Below are 22471 nucleotides of genomic sequence, written 5' to 3' on the forward strand. Positions count from 1 at the left end.
TTGATTGTGTACAGTCGGGTATTTTAACCTTTTCTTACCCGCTTTTTACCAATTATGGTCAGACATTCACACCGTCTTACAGCGGAACACCTCCGCTCCCAATTTTGATGGTGTATGTTCGAGCATTCGAACTTTTTCTTACCCACTTTTTACAAGCTATGGTCGGACATTCAAACCTTCTTGTAGCAGAACACATCCACTTCTTCTTTTGATGATGTATGGTTGGGCATTCGCACCTTTTCTTACCCATTTTTCAGGAATTATGGGTGGAAATTCACACCTACTTGCAGTCGAACAGCTCTGCTCCCACTTTTGATTATGTTTGGTTGGATATTCGAACCTTTTCTTAACTGCTTTTTACAAACTTTGGTCGGACGTTCACACCTTCTTGCAGCCGAACACCTCCGCTTCCGCTTATGATGGTATATATTCGGGCATTCGAACCTTTTCTTACCCGCTTTTTACAAACTATGGTTGGACATTCAAACCTTCTTGTAGCCGAAAACCTCCACTCCCTCTTTTGATCATACATTGTCGGGCATTCGCACCTTTTCTTACCCGCTTTTTACAAACTATGCTCGGACATTCAAACCTTCTTGTAGCCAAACACATCCACTCCTGCTTTTGTTGATGTATGGTTGGGCATTCGAACCTACTTGTTGCCCGCTTTTCATTAATTATGGGTGGACATTCAGACCTACTTGCAGCCGAACACCTCGGCTTCCGCTTTTGATGGTGTATATTTTTGCATTCGAACCTTTTCTTACCCGCTTTTTACAAACCATGGTCGGACTTTCACACCTTCTTTTAGCCGAACAACTCCGCTCCCGCTATTGATTGTGTAGAGTCGGGTATTTTAACCTTTTCTTACCCGCTTTTTACCAACTATGGTTGGACATTCACACCTTCTTACAGCGGAACACCTCCGCTCCCTCTTTTGATGGTGTATGTTCGGGCATTCGAACCTTTTCTTACCCGCTTTTTACAAACTATGCTCGGACATTCACACCTTCTTGCAGCGAAACACCTCCGCTCCCTCTTTTGATTGTGTATGTTCGGGCATTCAAACCTTTTCTTACCCGCCTTTTACAAACTCTGGTCGGACATTCAAACCTTCTTGTGGCCGAACACATCCAGTTCTGCTTTTGATGATGTATAGTTGGGCATTCACACCTCTTCTTACCCATTTTTCAGTAATTATTGGTGGACATTCAGACCTTCTTGCAGCTGAACACCTCTGCTCCCGCTTTTGATGGTGTATAGTCGGGCTTTCGAGGCTTTTCTTCAACGGTGTTTACAAATTATGGTTGGAAATTCAGACCTTGCAGCCGAACACCTCCGCTCCCTCTTTTGATCATACATTGTCGGACATTCGCACCTTGTCTTACCCGCGTTTTACAAACCATGGTCGGACATTCACAGCTTCCTCTCCACCATACTTGTATGGTGGGATATTCACACCCACTTGCATCCGAAGACCTCCGCCCCCACTTTTGTTGATATTTAGTCGGTCGTTCACACCTTACCCGTTTTCTTGCCGCCAAACACCTCTGATCTCGCTTTTGATGATGTAAGATTGGGCATTCAGACCTTGCTTTTCCTGCTTTTCACCAACTATAGACGGACATTCACACCTTCTTGCAGCCGAACACTTCCGCTCCACCTTTTAGGTTTCTATCACACCTTTTTTTTCACCGCTTTTTATAGATTATGGTTGGAAATTCTCAACCACTCATCCGAAGACCTCTCCTCCCGCTTTTGTTAATATATTTGAACTTTAGTCAGACATTCACACCTACTTGCAGCCGAACACCACCTCTCTAGCTTTTGATGATGTATGGTCCGGCATTCTTACCGTTTCTAACACATTTTTCAGCAATTATGGTAGGACATTCACACCTTCTTGCAGCTGAACACCTCCTCTCCCACTTATGATCATGTGCAGATTGATTTTCGAAAATTTTCTTTCATGTTTTCTAGCAATTAATGATGGACATTTAGACCTTCTTGCAGCTGAACACCTCCGCTCCCGCTTTTGATCATACATTGTCAGGCATTCGAACCTTGTCTTACAAACTTTAGTCAAACATTCACACCTTTTTGCAGCCGAACACAGTTTTTTTCAGCCGAACTTGGGCATTCGAACCTTTTCATACCCACTTTTTACCAACTATGGTCGGACATTCAAACCTTCTTGTAGCCGAACACATCCAGTCCTGCTTTTGATGATGTATGTTCAGGCATTCGAACCTTTTCTTACCAGCTTTTTACAAACTATGCTCGGACATTCAAACCTTCTTGTAGCCGAACACATCCACTCCTGCTTTTGATGATGTATGGTTGGGCATTCGAACCTACTTGTTGCCCGCTTTTCATTAATTATGGGTGGACATTCACACCTTGTCGCAGCCAAACACCTCCGCTCCCTGTTTTGATCATGTATGGTTGGACATTCGCACCTTTTCTCACCCGCTTTTTGCAAACTATGGTCGGCCATTCACAGCTTCCTCTCCACCATACTTCTATGGTGGGATATTCACACCCACTTGCATCCGAAGACCTCCGCCCCCACTTTTGTTGATATTTAGTCGGTCATTCGCACCTTACCCACTTTTGGCAAACTATGGCCTTCTTGCAGCCAAAAACCTCTGATCTCGCTTTTGATGATGTAAGGTTGGGCATTCAGACCTTGCTTCACCTGCTTTTCACCAAATATAGTCGGACATTCACACCTTCTTGCAGCCGAACACTTCTGCTCCACCTTTTAGTTTTCTATGTGGCATTCACACCTTTTTTTTCACCGCATTTTATAAAAACACCACAGGAACACCGTATTGAGGCTTTGTTCTGACCGCTCATTCGGTGTCGCATTTCTTTCAAGCAATTCTCCTGGTTAGCCCGCACTCGGCTTGCTCCCAGAGCCGTGTTAAAGTCTACTTCGCATTCACTCTCTTTTCTCAGCAGACTAAAAGAAAGTTTCATCTTAGGCTCCCTGAAACTTCCATCCTGCACCGCTGTTTGCTTTTTCACAAGAGCAGAGGAGAGCGCACCGTTCCCAGGGGCACTACAGTACCGGGTCGATGCTTGGAGTGAACGGAGCAAGCTCCTTTTTCAACTCCTATTGATACAAATCCATTTAATATGTAGTCCTCGCATAGAGGACACATCAGACATTAAACTGATAAGAACAGATACTACACTTGATCTTAGCCAAAAGGCCGAGAAGCGATAACTGTCCACTGGTTCACGTCCGAGGGCCCTTCCTGGCACAATGCGCACTTGTAGCGGTGTTCTTTTTATGGCCATAGTGTCACTTTGCACCTCGGCCCACCCGCTGCACTGAGCACTCTTCAGCCCTTTTAAATGGTATAACTTTACACTACCGCACGCTCCAGCGAGCACCATTCAAGCAACAACTTTGCACTCCAGCTTCGAACATTGGCACAGTCGCAACAAGTAAGGCGACTCTACTCAGAGAAGTCACTCTGCACAGTAATAAGATTTCTTTTGCACAGACAGAAAGGGCTTCATCCGCAAAGGTAAAGGCTGCCAAAAATAGAAACAACTCATTAGTGCTGCTCAACGTTGTACTTTGCAGTAAAAGAAAGAACAAATCTAAAGATTCAGGAATCCGAGAATAAGCTTACTTCCATGAGTTCTTCACGATTTCGGATTTTGCTATAAAATGAATTCCTTCACTCAAACTAAATTAAAACTGCTAAACCGCTAATCTGTTACATGCAAGGCAGATGTCAAATTCACCGAAATAGGATCTAAGGGTATTTGGCCAATCGAGCTGTAGCAGCTTCGGTAAAAGAGTATAAGTTGAAGAGTTTGTGAATAAAGGTGTGCGCACACATAGTGAGTTGTAGGAAAATAGGCAGGGAGCAATGCCGGCTGGGGTATAGGTTCTTGTATGTTGTCTGACTGTTTGATTTGAATGTGTTGTGTAAGTGTCCTGTTGAATGTTACATGTTTGGGCTTTGACACGCTTCACTGTGGTTGTTAACTGTGTGGTGTGTCCTGAAATGTTATATGTTTGGGCTGTGTGACATGCTTAATGCTTTTCAGTAGCAACCCACTTATTCATATATAGCAACTGACAACATAAGAAGTCCGGACATACTTTGATAGTAGTTGTAGAAGTATCCTTATTGATAATAGATAAACTAATTCATAGTGATAGAACAGTAGATGAACAGGTGCCTGCACATGTCTCATGAAAATAAAATGGGTGTATGATTGCTGACGGCAGAGCAATACTGCCAAACTTATGAGTTCTTGTGGCAAACTTGATTCAGTGTCTTGACGTGTATACGCTGTTTCGCTGACTTGTCACAAGAAACAAAGTGTGTTTGATAAGATCCGACCATTTTATTACGGGAGGATCAGTATGTATGGATTCTGATGTGACTGATAAACTCATTCGTATCTTAAGCATAATCTAATACGTGAGACAACGCCCTGGCACACAATCAAAAAAAAAAAAGAGAGAGCGGTTTTGTGTCCCCACAGTCCATAATGTAGAAAAGAGAGAAAAAAGCCTTTCTGATTTGTTGTGTGTGCTCACAGTGCAGAGTGTAGAGAAAAGAGAGAAAAGAAAGCCGTTTTGGTGTCACGGGTGTTGTGACTTACACACACACATTTCTGAATTGAGAAAGGAAATTATTTTAGAGGAAGCACTAGAGTTTAGATCCCACATTTGTTGATAGGCATTCATTTAATTTTTCTTTTAATCAGTTTTAAAGTGAATACTAACTGAGAAATGAAAAAGGTGAAGAGTTTAGAAGCTTGGTTCAAGAGCAAAACTTGGTTTATGATCAGCTGAGTCTCTAAACAGAACAGCAAAGGGCTTCATCGAACATTTAAAAAAGATTCAGATTGTTAGAATATCCAGAATTTATAGGAATGGTGGTGATTACTCTTATTTTCTAGAATGGAAATAACTGCACCATGTCTGTTTTATGAATTTAAGGGGCTAAAAAGTTTTGTTCTCGTTTTTCTATGATTAACCGAATGTATGTGAGAGTCCAAACAGACAGAAGGGTTACGGCCGAGCGCTGGACCTTCCAAAAAAGATGAGACAGGCTGGACCCGTGCCATGCTAGTTAAGGCCTGCCTGTGGATTACAGGTTCTTTAAACTCTCACACACACAAACTCACACACGTTCGCACACATACACCCATACACACACACATTCTTGAACTTGCTGCAAGATTAAACCTTTGCATTAACTGACTCCAGCAACTCTGAGTCTCATTGAGAGACTTTTCTCAACAATTGGGTCCTCAAACCAGATCTCAAAGTTTTTTCCGCTGTCCAGGGTCGGAGCTGAAACCGTGCACGGGGGAGTCCAGTACTCCTAATGAAAGACCCCCTGCTGAATTGCGGTAATTAGGGGCCAGTGTCCACTGAAAGGGGGAAAAAGGGACGAGATCGTACTTTTGAATCAATGGCCAGAAGCCATTGGCAGTGCAGGCATCAACAATAATGGTGTTATTTCACCCATTAACACTTAAGGTACCTCATGCAGTGGCTGTGATATGGTTACTTAACAAAATATCTTTACCAGACATCTCTCCTACATAACAGTTCTTCTTTCACAGCCACACCTTGTTGTCGAGAGATGTGCTACACTTAATCCATCCACACTGCTACCTACCCCACAGATGGAAAGCCAGAAATAACCATCAGTGTTTTACCCAGGCCAGACTTAACTGATATACCTTATGAAAATGCAGAAATAACTATATTTATTCAACAGATCAAGGAAAAAAACCCTGATGGCACAAATGCTACAGGATTTGCAGTAGTAACAGAAACTGAAGTTTTCTTAAAACAACCACTACCAAAAAATTACTCTGTTCAAGCAGTCGAATTGGTAGCTTTAACTGAAGCTTGTAAATTAAATAACAAAAAGGTTGTTAACGTTTACACTGACAGTCAGTATGCCTTCTCAACTGTACATGTGTTAACACAGCATTGGGAAAACAGGTATGTTGACATCCACAGCTAAATGTATAAACTACAAATATTTTAGCATTATTAGATGTTATTCAATTGCCATCTACAATAGACTCGTATGAATGACCGGAAGGAAAACCATACTGCCAAAGAATTTGTTTAAATATGCTGCAGTATTGAGCCACGGACCATGTCATGTCTCAACAGGAGGGATGGAAGCAATAATGAACCAGGTTTTTACAGCATATGGTTTTACTAATTATTAAAAACATTTTTTTAGAATAAATAAATGAATAAAGTTTTGTCTAGCAGGTCAAATATGTGCAAAATACATTCCACAGGGCAATCTAAGACCAAAACGAAGATAATTCCCTAAGCCAGTGTATCTTTTTCAACATATTTGTTTGGATTTCATTATTTCATTATTTTGTAGATTTCATTGAACTAAATTAATGTTAAGGGAAACGATTCTGCTCAGTGACAACAGAGGTTTTTACCAAATGGTCTGAAATATTTCCATGTGCACAAGCAGATGCACTCTCAGTAGCAAAATCACGCGTAAAATAACTCATTTCTAGATTTGAAATTCCTGAAAAGATCTTCAGTGATAATTTGACACACTTTGTAAACAATGTCATCTCACTGATGGCAAAGAACTTAAAATAGACCTTAGAAACCACTGTGATATAGAAGGTTTCGCTAACACATTGGAATTGTTTTACTATTTACATATGCATGTGCAGTGAAGAATTGCTTGCTGCTGATAAATGCAAAGAAGAACAGCTTACACATAAATGCTCACATATAGGCTGCTGAATGCAATGAAGACCTGCTTATCCAGTAAAGTTCAATGTCAATGTGTAATATTCAATTAGGATTTGCAAAACAGTGAAGTTAAACAATGAATGGGTCCATAGTCGGTATGAGAAGACTACAGGAATATTTACCTGGGTGTACGTTCAAACAGAGATGAGAAAATTGCGATAAATTATTGTTTGTTTGTTTGTTAGTATGTATATGAATGTTATGTGTATAAACTGTGTTGAGTTGTAGTTACTCAGTAGTGTCTCAGTGAAACAACCGACGGGGGAAGCCTTGCGGTGACAACAAAAGCAGTGTTTTACTGATCAGTCAAGTTGCTCCAGTGTACTCCATACAAACTGGTTGGCTACTGAAGGGATAGAAAATGGGGAATACTTGTTTTAAAGCAAACAAGGAATTAGATGGGAAAAATACATGTTTTAACGGGACCCAGACAATATTAAATACTCAGACAGATGGGAGAAGAAGTGTAGTTTTGTAGGAAATCACAAAATTATTACATAAAATGAGTGAAATCAATTGAAGAATGCCTTTCTGAAGAGCTGTTTACCACAGATGAGCAGCTTTGCGACCAAGCACATTGTAGATCGCTTTACTGCCAAAATGATCTAGTTTAATGGATTGGTTTAGACATTTATAACAGCATTTTAAGAACAAAGAGAGAAACAAAAAGGGACAACGCTTCATGGTGGAAGGTGATGTATAAATAACTGTGTATATGATGAAGGAGAGACCATTTGAGCAGCACAGCCATTTCGCAGCACAGGGACAGCAGTCCAAGTTAAAGGATCTCCCATGTGGTATCACCTGTCACACTGTGTCAAGGCATCAAAAGAAGAAAAAATCACCAAACTCAAGGACAAAGAGACGAAGACTCCGGTGAACGAAGAGAGAGGACTTACAAACCAGAAATACAAAAGGATGCTCGATATCAAGATCCAGAAGAAGAGGCTAACAATGCCACGAACACTTACGATGCTGGGAATGATGCCAGCAATGAACAGAGAAGAAGATTCAGTGTCATCAATCTGCAACACGTGCCTCTAATGAGGGGGTGAATATAGAATCCTCAACGATTACAACGTCTCTGGGAACTGTGACAACAACAAGGTTTAAACCATTTTGATATATATTGTAACCTATTGGCTAAGGAATAGTGCTGAAAATGAGGTAAATCTAATCCACCACTGTCCTTGGTCTTCTGTAGGGTTTTTAAACTAATACGTGGTGGTTTGTTTTTCCACAGAAATTTGGAGATGCATGAATCTAGTGACTTAAACCAAGTAGCAGATGGTTTTATGGGGATCATTGAGAACAAATAGTTAACTTTTGGTAGTATCATCATTTTAATGGTTGTAACTCTCCCCATAAGTGATATAGGTAAGGACTTCCAACGAGAGAGATCGTCCTCTACTCTCTTTACTAATTGCAGATAATCCATCTGTACTTATCAGTTTAATATGTGATATGTCTATGCAAGGACTACATATTAAATGGATTTTTATCAATAGGAGTTGAAAAAGGAGCTTGCTCCGTTCACTCCAAGCATCGACCCGGTACTGCAGTGCCGCTGGGAACGGTGCGCTCTCCTCTGCTCTTGTGAAAAAGCTAACAGCGGTGCAGGATGGAAGTTTCTTTTAGTCTGCTGAGAAAAGAGAGTGAATGCGAAGTAGACTTTAACACGGCTCTGGGAGCGAGCCGAGTGCGGGCTAACCAGGAGAAATGCTTGAAAGAAACGCGACACCGAATGAGCGGTCAGAACAAAGCCTCAATACGGTGTTCCTGTGGTGTTTTTATAAAATGCGGTGAAAATAAAGGTGGGAATGCCCCATAGAAAACTAAAAGGTGGAGCGGAAGTGTTCGGCTGCAAGAAGGTGTGAATGTCCGACTATATTTGGTGAAAAGCAGGTGAAGCAAGGTCTGAATGCCCAACCTTACATCATCAAAAGCGAGATCAGAGGTTTTTGGCTGCAAGAAGGCCATAGTTTGCCAAAAGCGGGTAAGGTGCGAATGACCGACTAAATATCAACAAAAGTGGGGGCGGAGGTCTTCGGATGCAAGTGGGTGTGAATATCCCACCATACAAGTATGGTGGAGAGGAAGCTGTGAATGGCCGACCATAGTTTGCAAAAAGCGGGTGAGAAAAGGTGCGAATGTCCAACCATACATGATCGAAACAGGGTGTTTGGCTGCGACAAGGTGTGAATGTCCACCCATAATTAATGAAAAGCGGGCAACAAGTAGGTTCCAATGCCATACCATACATCATCAAAAGCAGGAGTGGATGTGTTTGGCTACAAGAATGTTTGAATGTCCGAGCATAGTTTGTAAAAAGCGGGTAAGAAAAGGTTCGAATGCCCGAACATACACCATCAAAAGAGGGAGCGGAGGTGTTCCGCTGTAAGACGGTGTGAATGTCCGACCATAGTTGGTAAAAAGTGGGTATGAAAAGGTGCGAATGCCCAAATTCGGCTGCAAAAAACTGTGTTCGGCTGCAAAAAGGTGTGAATGTTCGACTAAAGTTTGTAAAAAGCGGGTAAGACAAGGTGCGAATGCCTGACAATGTATGATCAAAAGCGGGAGCGGAGGTGTTCAGCTGCAAGAAGGTCTAAATGTCCATAATTAATTGCTAGAAAACATGAAAGAAAATTTTCGAAAATCAATCCGCACATGATCATAAGTGGGAGAGGAGGTGTTCAGCTGCAAGAAGGTGTGAATATCCTACCATAATTGCTGAAAAATGTGTTAGAAACGGTAAGAATCCCGGACCATACCTCATCAAAAGCTAGAGAGGTGGTGTTCGGCTACAAGTAGGTGTGAATGTCTGACTAAAGTTCAAATATATTAACAAAAGCGGGAGGAGAGGTCATCGGATGAGTGGTTGAGAATTTCCAACCATAATCTATAAAATGCGGTGAAAAAAAAGGTGTGATAGAAACCTAAAAGGTGGAGCGGAAGTGTTCGGCTGCAAGAAGGTGTGAATGTCCATCTATAGTTGGTGAAAAGCAGGAAAAGCAAGGTCTGAATGCCCAATCTTACATCATCAAAAGCGAGATCAGAGGTGTTTGGCGGCAAGAAAACGGGTAAGGTGTGAATGACCGACTAAATATCAACAAAAGTGGGGGCGGAGATCTTCGGATGCAAGTGGGTGTGAATATCCCACCATACAAGTATGGTGGAGAGGAAGCTGTGAATGGCCGACCATAGTTTGCAAAAAGCGGGTGAGAAAAGGTGCGAATGTCCAACCATACATGATCAAAACAGGGAGCGGAGGTGTTTGGCTGTGACAAGGTGTGAATGTCCACCCATAATTAATGAAAAGCGGGCAACAAGTAGGTTCGAATGCCCAACCATACATCAACAAAAGCAGGAGTGGATGTGTTTGGCTACAAGAAGGTTTGAATGTCCGAGCATAGTTTGTAAAAAGCGGGTAAGAAAAGGTGCGAATGCCCGACAAAGTATGATCAAAAGAGGGAGTGGAGGTTTTCGGCTACAAGGTTTGAATGTACGACCATAGTTTGTAAAAAGCGGGTAAGAAAAGGTGCAAATGCCCGAACATACACCATCAAAAGAGAGAGCGGAGGTGTTACACTTGAAAGACGGTGTGAATGTCCGACCATAGTTGGTAAAAAGTGGGTAAGAAAAGGTTCGAATGCCCGAATATATACCATCAAAAGCGGAAGCGGAGGTGTTCGGCTGCAAGAAGGTGTGAACGTCCGACCAAAGTTTGTAAAAAGCAGTTAAGAAAAGGTTCGAATATCCAACCAAACATAATCAAAAGTGGGAGCAGAGCTGTTCGACTGCAAGTAGGTGTGAATATCCACCCATAATTCCTGAAAAATGGGTAAGAAAAGGTGCGAATGCCCAACCATACATCATCAAAAGAAGAAGTGGATGTGTTCTGCTACAAGAAGGTTTGAATGTCCGACCATAGTTTGTAAAAAGCGGGTAAGAAAAAGTTCGAATGCCCGAACATACACCATCAAAAGAGGGAGCGGAGGTGTTCCGCTGTAAGATGCTGCGAATGTCCGACCATAGTTGGTAAAAAGCGGGTAAGAAAAGGTTAAAAAACCGGACTGTACACAATCAATAGCGGGAGCGGAGTTGTTCGGCTACTAAAAGGTGTGAAAGTCCGACCATGGTTTGTAAAAAGCGGGTAAGAAAAGGTGCGAATGCCGGACAATGTATGATCAAAAGAGGGAACGGAGGTGTCATATTATTATTATTATATATCATATGTCATATGTCATAAACTGCTTTGTCATATTTTTCAGCAAGTATGGTCGGACATTCACACCTACTCACAGCCGAACACCTCCGCTCCCGCATTTGATGGTGTATAGTCGGGCATTCTCACCATTTCTCATCAGGTTTTTGCAAATTATGATCTGACATTCACACCTGCTTTTGATGATGTATGGTTGGGCATTCGCACCTTTTTTTACCCATTTTTCAGGAATTATGGGTGGACATTCACACCTTCTTGCAGCTGAACACCTCCTCTCCCGCATATGATCATGTGCGGTTTGATATTCGAAAATTTTCTTTCATGTTTTTTAGCAATTATTGATGGACATTGAGACCTTCTTGCAGCTGAACACCTCTGCTCCCGCTTTTGATGGTGTATAGTCGGGCTTCCGAGCCTTTTCTTCCCCGGTTTTTACAAATTATGGTTGGACATTCAGACCTTCTTGCAGCCGAAAACCTCCGCTCCCTCTTTTGATCATACATTGTCGGGCATTGACACCTTTTCTTAACCGCTTTTTACAAAACATGGTCGGACTTTCACACCTTCTTGTAGCCGAACACATCCCTTCCCGCTATTGATTGTGTACAGACGGCCATTTTAACCTTTTCTTACCCGCTTTTTACCAACTACGGTCGGACATTCACACCTTCTTATGGCGGAACACCTCCGCTCCCTCTTTTGATGGTGTATGTTCGGGCATTCGAACCTTTTCTTACCCGCTTTTAACAAACTATGCTCGGACATTCAAACCTTGTAGCCGAACACATCCAGTCCTGCTTTTGATGATGTATGGTTGGCCATTCGAACTTTTTCTTACCCGCTTTTTACCAACTACGGTCGGACATTCACACCTTCTTATGGCGGAACACCTCTGCTCCCTCTTTTGATGGTGTATGTTTGGGCATTCGAACCTTTTCTTACCCGCTTTTTACAAACTATGGTCAGACATTCAAACCTTCTTGTAGCCGAACACATCCAGTTCTGCTTTTGAGGATGTATGGTCGGACTTTCACACCTTTTAGTAGCCAAACCACTCCGCTCCCGCTATTGATTGTGTACAGTCGGGTATTTTAACCTTTTCTTACCCGCTTTTTACCAATTATGGTCGGACATTCACACCTTCTTACAGCGGAACACCTCCGCTCCCTGTTTTGATCATTTATGGTCTGGCAATACTACCTTTTCTTACCCGTTTTTGAGTAATTATGGCTGGACATTCACAGCTTCTTGCATCCGAACACCTCTTCTCTGCTTTTGATGATGAATAGTCCGGCATTCTTACCTTTTCTAACACATTTTTCAGTAATTATTGTCGGTCATTCACACCTTTCTCATCAGCTTTTTGCAAATTATGATCTGACATTCACACCTACTTGCAGCCGAACACCTCGGCTTCCGTTTTTGATGGTGTATATTTTGGCATTCGAACCTTTTCTTACCCACTTTTTACAAACTATGCTCGGACATTCACACCTTCTTGCAGCCGAACACATCCACTTCTGCTTTTTATGATGTATAGTTGGGCAGTCACACCTTTTCTTACCCATTTTTCAGTAATTATTGGTTGGAAATTCAGACCTTGCAGCCGAACACCTCCGCTCCCTCTTTTGATCATACATTGTCGGGCATTCGCACCTTGTCTTACCTGCGTTTTACAAACCATGGTCGGACTTTCACACCTTCTTGTAGCCGAACAACTCCGCTCCCGCTATTGATTGTGTACAGTCGGGTATTTTAACCTTTTCTTACCCGCTTTTTACCAATTATGGTCGGACATTCACACCGTCTTACAGCGGAACACCTCCGCTTCCAATTTTGATGGTGTATGTTCGAGCATTCGAACTTTTTCTTACCCACTTTTTACAAACTATGGTCGGACATTCAAACCTTCTTGTAGCAGAACACATCCACTTCTTCTTTTGATGATGTATGGTTGGGCATTCGCACCTTTTCTTACCCATTTTTCAGGAATTATGGGTGGAAATTCACACCTACTTGCAGTCGAACAGCTCTGCTCCCACTTTTGATTATGTTTGGTTGGATATTCGAACCTTTTCTTAACTGCTTTTTACAAACTTTGGTCGGACGTTCACACCTTCTTGCAGCCGAACACCTCCGCTTCCGCTTATGATGGTATATATTCGGGCATTCGAACCTTTTCTTACCCGCTTTTTACCAACTATGGTCGGACATTCGCACCATCTTACAGCGGAACACCTCCGCTCCCTCTTTTGATGGTGTATGTTCGGGAATTCGCACCTTTTCTTACCCGCTTTTTACAAACTATGGTTGGACATTCAAACCTTCTTGTAGCCGAAAACCTCCACTCCCTCTTTTGATCATACATTGTCGGGCATTCGCACCTTTTCTTACCCGCTTTTTGCAAACTATGCTCGGACATTCAAACCTTCTTGTAGCCAAACGCATCCACTCTTGCTTTTGTTGATGTATGGTTGGGCATTCGAACCTACTTGTTGCCCGCTTTTCATTAATTATGGGTGGACATTCAGACCTACTTGCAGCCGAACACCTCGGCTTCCGCTTTTGATGGTGTATATTTTTGCATTCGAACCTTTTCTTACCCGCTTTTTACAAACCATGGTCGGACTTTCACACCTTCTTTTAGCCGAACAACTCCGCTCCCGCTATTGATTGTGTAGAGTCGGTTATTTTAACCTTTTCTTACCCGCTTTTTACCAACTATGGTTGGACATTCACACCTTCTTACAGCGGAACACCTCCGCTCCCTCTTTTGATGGTGTATGTTCGGGCATTCGAACCTTTTCTTACCCGCTTTTTACAAACTATGCTCGGACATTCACACCTTCTTGCAGCGGAACACCTCCGCTCCCTCTTTTGATGGTGTATGTTCGGGCATTCGAACCTTTTCTTACCCACTTTTTACAAACTATGCTCGGACATTCACACCTTCTTGCAAAGAAACACCTCCGCTCCCTCTTTTGATTGTGTATGTTCGGGCATTCAAACCTTTTCTTACCCGCCTTTTACAAACTATGGTCGGACATTCAAACCTTCTTGTGGCCGAACACATCCACTTCTGCTTTTGATGATGTATAGTTGGGCATTCACACCTCTTCTTACCCATTTTTCAGTAATTATTGGTGGACATTCAGACCTTCTTGCAGCTGAACACCTCTGCTCCCGCTTTTGATGGTGTATAGTCGGGCTTTCGAGGCTTTTCTTCAACGGTGTTTACAAATTATGGTTGGAAATTCAGACCTTGCAGCCGAACACCTCCGCTCCCTCTTTTGATCATACATTGTCGGACATTCGCACCTTGTCTTACCCGCGTTTTACAAACCATGGTCGGACATTCACAGCTTCCTCTCCACCATACTTGTATGGTGGGATATTCACACCCACTTGCATCCGAAGACCTCCGCCCCCACTTTTGTTGATATTTAGTCGGTCATTCACACCTAACCCGTTTTCTTGCAGCCAAACACCTCTGATCTCGCTTTTGATGATGTAAGATTGGGCATTCAGACCTTGCTTTTCCTGCTTTTCACCAACTATAGACGGACATTCACACCTTCTTGCAGCCGAACACTTCCGCTCCACCTTTTAGGTTTCTATCACACCTTTTTTTTCACCGCATTTTATAGATTACGGTTGGAAATTCTCAACCACTCATCCGAAGAGCTCTCCTCCCGCTTTTGTTAATATATTTGAACTTTAGTCAGACATTCACACCTACTTGCAGCCGAACACCACCTCTCTAGCTTTTGATGATGTATGGTCCGGCATTCCTACCGTTTCTAACACATTTTTCAGCAATTATGGTAGGACATTCACACCTTCTTGCAGCTGAACACCTCCTCTCCCACTTATGATCATATGCAGATTGATTTTCGAAAATTTTCTTTCATGTTTTCTAGCAATTAATGATGGACATTTAGACCTTCTTGCAGCTGAACACCTCCGCTCCCGCTTTTGATCATACATTGTCAGGCATTCGAACCTTGTCTTACAAACTTTAGTCAAACATTCACACCTTTTTGCAGCCGAACACAGTTTTTTTCAGCCGATTTTGGGCATTCGAACCTTTTCATACCCACTTTTTACCAACTATGGTCGGACATTCAAACCTTCTTGTAGCCGAACACATCCAGTCCTGCTTTTGATCATGTATGTTCAGGCATTCGAACCTTTTCTTACCCGCTTTTTACAAACTATGCTCGGACATTCAAACCTTCTTGTAGCCGAACACATCCACTCCTGCTTTTGATGATGTATGGTTGGGCATTCGAACCTACTTGTTGCCCGCTTTTCATTAATTATGGGTGGACATTCACACCTTGTCGCAGCCAAACACCTCCGCTCCCTGTTTTGATCATGTATGGTTGGACATTCGCACCTTTTCTCACCCGCTTTTTGCAAACTATGGTCGGCCATTCACAGCTTCCTCTCCACCATACTTCTATGGTGGGATATTCACACCCACTTGCATCCGAAGACCTCCGCCCCCACTTTTGTTGATATTTAGTCGGTCATTCGCACCTTACCCACTTTTGGCAAACTATGGCCTTCTTGCAGCCAAAAACCTCTGATCTCGCTTTTGATAATGTAAGGTTGGGCATTCAGACCTTGCTTCACCTGCTTTTCACCAAATATAGTCGGACATTCACACCTTCTTGCAGCCGAACACTTCCGCTCCACCTTTTAGTTTTCTATGGGGCATTCACACCTTTTTTTTCACCGCATTTTATAAAAACACCACAGGAACACCGTATTGAGGCTTTGTTCTGACCGCTCATTCGGTGTCGCGTTTCTTTCAAGCAATTCTCCTGGTTAGCCCGCACTCGGCTCGCTCCCAGAACCGTGTTAAAGTCTACTTCGCATTCACTCTCTTTTCTCAGCAGACTAAAAGAAAGTTTCATCTTGGGCTCCCTGAAACTTCCATCCTGCACCGCTGTTTGCTTTTTCACAAGAGCAGAGGAGAGCGCACCGTTCCCAGGGGCACTACAGTACCGGGTCGATGCTTGGAGTGAACGGAGCAAGCTCCTTTTTCAACTCCTATTGATACAAATCCATTTAATATGTAGTCCTCGCATAGAGGACACATCAGACATTAAACTAATAAGAACAGATACTACACTTGATCTTAGCCAAAAGGCCGAGAAGCGATAACTGTCCACTGGTTCACGTCCGAGGGCCCTTCCTGGCACAATGCGCACTTGTAGCGGTGTTCTTTTTATGGCCATAGTGTCACTTTGCACCTCGGCCCACCCGCTGCACTGAGCACTCTTCAGCCCTTTTAAATGGTATAACTTTACACTACCGCACGCTCCAGCGAGCACCATTCAAGCAACAACTTTGCACTCCAGCTTCGAACATTGGCACAGTCGCAACAAGTAAGGCGACTCTACTCAGAGAAGTCACTCTGCACAGTAACAAGATTTCTTTTGCACAGACAGAAAGGGCTTCATCCGCAAAGGTAAAGCCTGCCAAAAATAGAAACAACTCATTAGTGCTGCTCAACGTTGTACTTTGCAGTAAAACAAAGAGCAAATCTAAAGATTCAGGAATCCGAGAATAAGCTTACTTCCATGAGTTCTTCACGATTTCGGATTTTGCTATAAAATGAATTCCTTCACTCAAACTAAATTAAAACTGCTAAACCGCTAATCTGTTACATGCAAGGCAGATGTCAAATTCACCGAAATAGGATCTAAGGGTATTTGGCCAATCGAGCTGTAGCAGCTTCGGTAAAAGAGTATAAGTTGAAGAGTTTGTGAATAAAGGTGTGCGCACACATAGTGAGTTGTAGGAAAATAGGCAGGGAGCAATGCCGGCTGGGGTATAGGTTCTTGTATGTTGTCTGACTGTTTGATTTGAATGTGTTGTGTAAGTGTCCTGTTGAATGTTACATGTTTGGGCTTTGACACGCTTGACTGTGGTTGTTAACTGTGTGGTGTGTCCTGAAATGTTATATGTTTGGGCTGTGTGACATGCTTAATGCTTTTCAGTAGCAACCCACTTATTGATATATAGCAACTGACAACATAAGAAGTCCGGACATACTTTGATAGTAGTTGTAGAAGTATCCTTATTGATAATAGATAAACTAATTCATAGTGATAGAACAGTAGATGAACAGGTGCCTGCACATGTCTCATGAAAATAAAATGGGTGTATGATTGCTGACGGCAGAGCAATACTGCCAAACTTATGAGTTCTTGTGGCAAACTTGATTCAGTGTCTTGACGTGTATACGCTGTTTCGCTGACTTGTCACAAGAAACAAAGTGTGTTTGATAAGATCCGACCATTTTATTACGGGAGGATCAGTATGTATGGATTCTGATGTGACTGATAAACTCATTCGTATCTTAAGCATAATCTAATACGTGAGACAACGCCCTGGCACACAATCAAAAAAAAAAAAAAGAGAGAGCGGTTTTGTGTCCCCACAGTCCATAATGTAGAAAAGAGAGAAAAAAAGCCTTTCTGATTTGTTGTGTGTGCTCACAGTGCAGAGTGTAGAGAAAAGAGAGAAAAGAAAGCCGTTTTGGTGTCACGGGTGTTGTGACTTACACACACACATTTCTGAATTGAGAAAGGAAATTATTTTAGAGGAAGCACTAGAGTTTAGATCCCACATTTGTTGATAGGCATTCATTTAATTTTTCTTTTAATCAGTTTTAAAGTGAATACTAACTGAGAAATGAAAAAGGTGAAGAGTTTAGAAGCTTGGTTCAAGAGCAAAACTTGGTTTATGATCAGCTGAGTCTCTAAACAGAACAGCAAAGGGCTTCATCGAACATTTAAAAAAGATTCAGATTGTTAGAATATCCAGAATTTATAGGAATGGTGGTGATTACTCTTATTTTCTAGAATGGAAATAACTGCACCATGTCTGTTTTATGAATTTAAGGGGCTAAAAAGTTTTGTTCTCGTTTTTCTATGATTAACCGAATGTATGTGAGAGTCCAAACAGACAGAAGGGTTACGGCCGAGCGCTGGACCTTCCAAAAAAGATGAGACAGGCTGGACCCGTGCCATACTAGTTAAGGCCTGCCTGTGGATAACAGGTTCTTTAAACTCTCACACACACAAACTCACACACGTTCGCACACATACACCCATACACACACACATTCTTGAACTTGCTGCAAGATTAAACCTTTGCATTAACTGACTCCAGCAACTCTGAGTCTCATTGAGAGACTTTTCTCAACAATTGGGTCCTCAAACCAGATCTCAACGTTTTTTCCGCTGTCCAGGGTCGGAGCTGAAACCGTGCACGGGGGAGTCCAGTACTCCTAATGAAAGACCCCCTGCTGAATTGCGGTAATTAGGGGCCAGTGTCCACTGAAAGGGGGAAAAAGGGACGAGATCGTACTTTTGAATCAATGGCCAGAAGCCATTGGCAGTGCAGGCATCAACAATAATGGTGTTATTTCACCCATTAACACTTAAGGTACCTCATGCAGTGGCTGTGATATGGTTACTTAACAAAATATCTTTACCAGACATCTCTCCTACATAACAGTTCTTCTTTCACAGCCACACCTTGTTGTCGAGAGATGTGCTACACTTAATCCATCCACACTGCTACCTACCCCACAGATGGAAAGCCAGAAATAACCATCAGTGTTTTACCCAGGCCAGACTTAACTGATATACGTTATGAAAATGCAGAAATAACTATATTTATTCAACAGATCAAGCAAAAAAACCCTGATGGCACAAATGCTACAGGATTTGCAGTAGTAACAGAAACTGAAGTTTTCTTAAAACAACCACTACCAAAAAATTACTCTGTTCAAGCAGTCGAATTGGAAGCTTTAACTGAAGCTTGTAAATTAAATAACAAAAAGGTTGTTAACGTTTACACTGACAGTCAGTATGCCTTCTCAACTGTACATGTGTTAACACAGCATTGGAAAAACAGGTATGTTGACATCCACAGCTAAATGTATAAACTACAAATATTTTAGCATTATTAGATGTTATTCAATTGCCATCTACAATAGACTCGTATGAATGACAGGAAGGAAAACCATACTGCCAAAGAATTTGTTTAAATATGCTGCAGTATTGAGCCACGGACCATGTCATGTCTCAACAGGAGGGATGGAAGCAATAATGAACCAGGTTTTTACAGCATATGGTTTTACTAATTATTAAAAACATTTTTTTAGAATAAATAAATGAATAAAGTTTTGTCTAGCAGGTCAAATATGTGCAAAATACATTCCACAGGGCAATCTAAGACCAAAACGATGATAATTCCCTAAGCCAGTGTATCTTTTTCAACATATTTGTTTGGATTTCATTATTTCATTATTTTGTAGATTTCATTGAACTAAATTAATGTTAAGGGAAACGATTCTGCTCAGTGACAACAGAGGTTTTTACCAAATGGTCTGAAATATTTCCATGTGCACAAGCAGATGCACTCTCAGTAGCAAAATCACGCGTAAAATAACTCATTTCTAGATTTGAAATTCCTGAAAAGATCTTCAGTGATAATTTGACACACTTTGTAAACAATGTCATCTCACTGATGGCAAAGAACTTAAAATAGACCTTAGAAACCACTGTGATATAGAAGGTTTCGCTAACACATTGGAATTGTTTTACTATTTACATATGCATGTGCAGTGAAGAATTGCTTGCTGCTGATAAATGCAAAGAAGAACAGCTTACACATAAATGCTCACATATAGGCTGCTGAATGCAATGAAGACCTGCTTATCCAGTAAAGTTCAATGTCAATGTGTAATATTCAATTAGGATTTGCAAAACAGTGAAGTTAAACAATGAATGGGTCCATAGTCGGTATGAGAAGACTACAGGAATATTTACCTGGGTGTACGTTCAAACAGAGATGAGAAAATTGCGATAAATTATTGTTTGTTTGTTTGTTAGTATGTATATGAATGTTATGTGTATAAACTGTGTTGAGTTGTAGTTACTCAGTAGTGTCTCAGTGAAACAACCGACGGGGGAAGCCTTGCGGTGACAACAAAAGCAGTGTTTTACTGATCAGTCAAGTTGCTCCAGTGTACTCCATACAAACTGGTTGGCTACTGAAGGGATAGAAAATGGGGAATACTTGTTTTAAAGCAAACAAGGAATTAGATGGGAAAAATACATGTTTTAACGGGACCCAGACAATATTAAATACTCAGACAGATGGGAGAAGAAGTGTAGTTTTGTAGGAAATCACAAAATTATTACATAAAATGAGTGAAATCAATTGAAGAATGCCTTTCTGAAGAGCTGTTTACCACAGATGAGCAGCTTTGCGACCAAGCACATTGTAGATCGCTTTACTGCCAAAATGATCTAGTTTAATGGATTGGTTTAGACATTTATAACAGCATTTTAAGAACAAAGAGAGAAACAAAAAGGGACAACGCTTCATGGTGGAAGGTGATGTATAAATAACTGTGTATATGATGAAGGAGAGACCATTTGAGCAGCACAGCCATTTCGCAGCACAGGGACAGCAGTCCAAGTTAAAGGATCTCCCATGTGGTATCACCTGTCACACTGTGTCAAGGCATCAAAAGAAGAAAAAATCACCAAACTCAAGGACAAAGAGACGAAGACTCCGGTGAACGAAGAGAGAGGACTTACAAACCAGAAACACAAAAGGATGCTTGATATCAAGATCCAGAAGAAGAGGCTAACAATGCCACGAACACTTACGATGCTGGGAATGATGCCAGCAATGAACAGAGAAGAAGATTCAGTGTCATCAATCTGCAACACGTGCCTCTAATGAGGGGGTGAATATAGAATCCTCAACGATTACAACGTCTCTGGGAACTGTGACAACAACAAGGTTTAAACCATTTTGATATATATTGTAACCTATTGGCTAAGGAATAGTGCTGAAAATGAGGTAAATCTAATCCACCACTGTCCTTGGTCTTCTGTAGGGTTTTTAAACTAATACGTGGTGGTTTGTTTTTCCACAGAAATTTGGAGATGCATGAATCTAGTGACTTAAACCAAGTAGCAGATGGTTTTATGGGGATCATTGAGAACAAATAGTTAACTTTTGGTAGTATCATCATTTTAATGGTTGTAACTCTCCCCATAAGTGATATAGGTAAGGACTTCCAACGAGAGAGATCGTCCTCTACTCTCTTTACTAATTGCACATAATCCATCTGTACTTATCAGTTTAATATGTGATATGTCTATGCAAGGACTACATATTAAATGGATTTTTATCAATAGGAGTTGAAAAAGGAGCTTGCTCCGTTCACTCCAAGCATCGACCCGGTACTGCAGTGCCGCTGGGAACGGTGCGCTCTCCTCTGCTCTTGTGAAAAAGCTAACAGCGGTGCAGGATGGAAGTTTCTTTTAGTCTGCTGAGAAAAGAGAGTGAATGCGAAGTAGACTTTAACACGGCTCTGGGAGCGAGCCGAGTGCGGGCTAACCAGGAGAAATGCTTGAAAGAAACGCGACACCGAATGAGCGGTCAGAACAAAGCCTCAATACGGTGTTCCTGTGGTGTTTTTATAAAATGCGGTGAAAATAAAGGTGTGAATGCCCCATAGAAAACTAAAAGGTGGAGCGGAAGTGTTCGGCTGCAAGAAGGTGTGAATGTCCGACTATATTTGGTGAAAAGCAGGTGAAGCAAGGTCTGAATGCCCAACCTTACATCATCAAAAGCGAGATCAGAGGTTTTTGGCTGCAAGAAGGCCATAGTTTGCCAAAAGCGGGTAAGGTGCGAATGACCGACTAAATATCAACAAAAGTGGGGGCGGAGGTCTTCGGATGCAAGTGGGTGTGAATATCCCACCATACAAGTATGGTGGAGAGGAAGCTGTGAATGGCCGACCATAGTTTGCAAAAAGCGGGTGAGAAAAGGTGCGAATGTCCAACCATACATGATCGAAACAGGGTGTTTGGCTGCGACAAGGTGTGAATGTCCACCCATAATTAATGAAAAGCGGGCAACAAGTAGGTTCGAATGCCATACCATACATCATCAAAAGCAGGAGTGGATGTGTTCGGCTACAAGAAGGTTTGAATGTCCGAGCATACACCATCAAAAGAGGGAGCGGAGGTGTTCCGCTGTAAGACGGTGTGAATGTCCGACCATAGTTGGTAAAAAGTGGGTATGAAAAGGTGCGAATGCCCAAATTCGGCTGCAAAAAACTGTGTTCGGCTGCAAAAAGGTGTGAATGTTCGACTAAAGTTTGTAAAAAGCGGGTAAGACAAGGTGCGAATGCCTGACAATGTATGATCAAAAGCGGGAGCGGAGGTGTTCAGCTGCAAGAAGGTCTAAATGTCCATAATTAATTGCTAGAAAACATGAAAGAAAATTTTCGAAAATCAATCCGCACATGATCATAAGTGGGAGAGGAGGTGTTCAGCTGCAAGAAGGTGTGAATATCCTACCATAATTGCTGAAAAATGTGTTAGAAACGGTAAGAATCCCGGACC

At 41.9% G+C, this 22471-nt stretch overlaps 2 non-coding genes and 2 pseudogenes across 2 annotated transcripts; 2 read left to right on the forward strand and 2 right to left on the reverse strand.

Annotated features, from left to right (window-relative positions):
- Positions 1 to 3039: 3039 nt before the first annotated feature.
- On the reverse strand, positions 3040 to 3230 carry LOC140285478 (U2 spliceosomal RNA). The gene has a single exon (XR_011910509.1). It is a non-coding gene; the product is annotated as a U2 spliceosomal RNA (small nuclear RNA).
- A 4970-nt stretch (positions 3231 to 8200) lies between these two features.
- LOC140285477 (U2 spliceosomal RNA) lies at positions 8201 to 8377 on the forward strand (annotated as a pseudogene).
- A 7617-nt stretch (positions 8378 to 15994) lies between these two features.
- Positions 15995 to 16185, reverse strand: LOC140285447 (U2 spliceosomal RNA). Its single transcript, XR_011910485.1, has one exon. It is a non-coding gene; the product is annotated as a U2 spliceosomal RNA (small nuclear RNA).
- A 4973-nt stretch (positions 16186 to 21158) lies between these two features.
- LOC140285479 (U2 spliceosomal RNA) lies at positions 21159 to 21335 on the forward strand (annotated as a pseudogene).
- The last annotated feature ends 1136 nt before the right edge of the window (positions 21336 to 22471 follow it).

The sequence above is a fragment of the Leuresthes tenuis genome, unplaced genomic scaffold (assembly GCF_036924035.1).
Source record: "Leuresthes tenuis unplaced genomic scaffold, fLeuTen1.0.hap1 SCAF_40, whole genome shotgun sequence".
Lineage (NCBI taxonomy): Eukaryota > Metazoa > Chordata > Actinopteri > Atheriniformes > Atherinopsidae > Leuresthes > Leuresthes tenuis.